We start from the raw sequence: 4,215 nt of genomic DNA on the forward strand, positions 1-4,215 counted from the left end.
ATTTAGATTTAAGTTTGTTCCTAAGTTGTGGTGTATACTTCATCGGGGGCACACAGCATATAGTTGTCTTCCTTTTTTGCCCTAGGTGCTCATGGATCCTTAATGCCTGCCTGATTTAATTCTTTAGGGGTTGCAAAATGAAAGTATTCTTATTTTTGCATTACTCTTTACTTATTTGTTGAATATTTGTAATAAGAAAGTTTACCTTTTTTACTATTTGCTTACATAGTGGTATAATTAATATAACTAAAGCAAGATAAATAATTTATTCCTTTTATTTACTAATTTTTAAGATAACTGCTTATCCAAGGTGACCAAGTAGCTTTTTGTGCTTGTGGGTGTATGTGATAATGAACTCGTGAATTCAAACATACTCAATGTGAGACCTACAGATGCTACCTTCAGTCATACTAAAGCTCTCCTCTTTAGGACAACTCTTCAAGTTGGCTTCCGTGTTCGCAAGAGATATATTGTTAAAGTCATTCAACAATAATCTAGATGTAAGAAAGTACTGCACAGCACTTGGTTTGGTTCACTTAAGGAATTTCATATCATGGTCTGTACATACCTTATTTTACTAGAAATTTAATTATGCTTTAATGTTAGTCTCATGCTTGTGTGGGTGGAAGGATTTACGAAAAAAGCAGTAATAGAATGTGAACCACAGAGGGACCAGCTGACTTGAACAGAAATGATGTCTGTCAGGTCCAGACTATTCTTCTTGCTTGCCATAACCATGGCGGGCCTCAAAGACCAGCCACCTTTCATTCTAGAGGATGCATAGCTAGGCTTTGAAAGTGATTCAGTCCCTGGAGCATTTGAGTGCCTGGGTCCATTCATATATGTAAGTCTTCTTGGCTTTAATTGCAAACTCTCGTACTATAGTGTCGAACTTCTTTGAAAAAATATAGCAAGTGTTTGGTTTTTTACTAAAATAGTTTAAACATGAACAAAAAACATCACAAAACACTTGTATAGTGACTACATAGAATTTGAAATTTTCACTAATTTGTCATATTTTCTTCAAATCATTTTTAGAAAGAAAACATTAAACAAACAGCTCCCTTCATTCTCCATGTCAATCTTATTTACCTCCTTCATTGCAAAAGCAGCCACAGTTCTGATGCTTAGGCTGTAAATGTATATATTTATAAGAAATATTTTAAATTGTATGTTTGCAAAGTTTATATAAATATTATTGTGCTATATGGCATCTCATCTACTGATTTGATTTTTTCACTAAATGTTTTATTTTGGAAATGATATTGATAATATCAAGTTTACTAATGTTCACTGCTACATAGTATTGCATCCATTGATGTGTACATATACTAATCCATTCCCTTTTATCATTTCAGCACTTATGTTCCAACTTGTCCAATCATAACACAACGATTCCCAGAACATCTTTGAACATGCACAAAGGACAGATTCTCAAGAGGTAAATATAGCAGTAGAATTTTTAGGGTACTGTGTATCATGTATTTTCATATTTGATAGATACTGAAAATTCATTAATTCATTAAACACTTACTGAAGACCTACCATATGCCATGAAGGGAAATAAAAACTTAAATGATACTAAGTATCCTGAGCAGAGAAATATCCACATCAGTAAATTAGTTAATTCAATAAATCCTATAAGAGGGAGAATGCAAAGGAAGGAGTTGCCAGTTTTAAGAGAACATGTTAGAAAATATTCCATGGAGAAGTCTGAGGAAAAGAGTCTTTTCCCACACTTTTAAAATTCCAACAGGTAGTTACTGCTGGACCAACCGAGGAGGGAGCACCAGGGTTACAGGTATACCGGACAGGAGAGTCCTGGCTCATCAGGTGTGGAGGTGGGAGGGTGCTTGTATCAGGTATTCTGCAGATTCATTGCCAAGAAAGAGTTATAAGGGACCCTGGGAGGATCCAGAGTCACAGGGAGGCATCTGAAGGTACAGTTAAGTTCAAGGCAGAACCAAGGCCTATCTAGAAAATAATCAGTGAAGGTGGAGGTCAAACAGAAAAACAAAGGAATGTTGTAGTCCAGATCTGGCTGGAGTTTTAAGCTCAGTCAGTCAAGGAGCCTCACTGATTATGCTGATGGCCAGCCTTGGGGTAATGTGAAGCTATTTTAAGGGACTCTGCCAAATCAAACAGATGCCCTCTAATTTGCCAGCTCATAAATGTGATTTTCCAGTTATTTTTCCACTTTGTTCTAGTTTGTGTGTGTACTCTCATCTTCAGCACAGTTTTTACTGATACATCCCAAAGTTTTAAAATCCTGCTTAAAAGGAGACCAATTTCTAATGAGCTATAGCCAAGCAGTAAAATATATGACTGATCTGTAGTATGTGAAATGTGTCCTATGGAAATGTATTTACCAGGAAAGATGTAGAATTACATGACTCTGTTTAAGGGCTTAGTGAGGGATTCCAGGAAAAAGTGACCAAACTGAGATTCAAGGTCAAAGGTGACCCTGAGGAGAGACTGTTCACTGTCCCGGTTCCTGGGTTAATGGAGCTGCTTTAAATGCTGAAAGCATGTCCAGGACTACCATTGATCACCCGTGTGCCAGAGCTGGGGCCTGCTTGGAAAATCACCCGCATCGTATGCATTGCCTTGCTACTGTGCTTCCCACGGATCACCAACTGCAATGTTACAAGAATTTCGGCCAGATCAAGAATGATTTATCAGTCTCTACAGGGGTGACTGACTTGCTGGCAGGGCAGTAGCACCTCTGTAACTTTGCCAAAGTTCGCAACTAAAGAGGGATAATTAAACTCAGGCAGGCTTGGAACTCAGAAGTCTTTGAAAGCCTCCCAGGGTTACCTTCTGCTCAAGATTTGAGACTGAATACAAAGGTCATCCTCTGAAAAGTCAGGCACCATCCAAAGCAGCCACATTTAAGATACTACTACTAGTAAAATCTCTCAAGAGGCTTCTTATTATTAATTCAAAGAACACCTGTCTATGTCTCTTCATATCCCCTTAATAAATTACTTTTGCCTCTAGACAAAGATACCCTCTGTCATCCTGCCAAGTCTTTACCTATACACTAGATCCGCATTAATAGAAGAACACAGATGGATATTAATAGCTGCTGCAAAAAACTTAGCTTTCCTGGATATAAGGAAATTAGCTTCTTTGTGGTTTAGGTCTTTCCTGGAATCGTCAGGCATAATACATAGCCACCCTGAATCTAAGATGCTAAAGTGAAAAGACACACCCTTGCTCACACACTAAGGAAGCCTGAAAGCCATTATGCTGCCAACTTTCTCCCCTTAGTGAGGAAACAGCATAGTGAGGGGCAGGTGTTTGGTGTTTTTTTTTTAACTCCCTTTGTTCATTTAGATGTATGTTTTCTGGTATATTCTGCTTCCAAGGCTTAAGGCAGAACTCCATGACTATTGTTCTAGCCATTCCCTTTTCAGTGGACCTAACACGGGTGTGAACTTTGATGTCCTCAGGACCCAACTACATCTTCTAATCTTGGCTCACCAAACTTTGTCATCAAGGGATTGTGACAGAAAATACTCCCCCTCCCCAGCCAGTGCACTACAGTTTCTTAGTTGCCCAGGTTAAATAGTTCCTGTTCCAGATGCGGTTGCTCTTGTCTCAGAAATGGCTGGTCACTGTGATGCATAGCTGGTCACTATGACACACTTTGTACAAACAGGTCCCCCATGGACAACTCTGCCTCTGTACTTCCTGCTTGCTTATCCCATATAAGACCTAGACCACCAGAGATCAGGGCCTGATATTCTGGAAATGATCTCAATCAGTGCCCATCAGTGTATATAAATCTGCCTCCAAATCCTGGGTATCATCTCTGTGTTTCTGCTTGCCATTGCAGTATGGGACACAGAATAGGCTGTTAGTAGCTGGCAGAGAACAGTGAAAAGTGGGTCCTGGCATGTGGAACATGGATGTTAGAGTACAGACAGTGGGTCAGATTAATTCTGCCATCTGGAAGTAGTTCTAGTACAGGTCCTCTTGTCCTTGGCATGGGTGAGGCGTTAATGAGAGAAGAGCCCGGCATGGTGTTGCATGCCTGTAATCTCAGCATTTGGGAGGCTGGGGCAGGAGGATCGTTGCAAGTTCGAGACCAGCCTGGGCTACAAAGTGAGCTCAAGTCCAGCCTGAACTGCATAGAGAGACCTTGTCACAGAAAGACCAATAAAGAAAGAAAGAAAGAAAGAGAGGGGCTGGGGATTTAGCTCAGCGGCA

The sequence above is a fragment of the Chinchilla lanigera genome, unplaced genomic scaffold (genome assembly GCF_000276665.1).
Source record: "Chinchilla lanigera isolate Chin_1 unplaced genomic scaffold, ChiLan1.0 scaffold00100, whole genome shotgun sequence".
NCBI classification, from domain to species: Eukaryota; Metazoa; Chordata; class Mammalia; order Rodentia; family Chinchillidae; genus Chinchilla; species Chinchilla lanigera.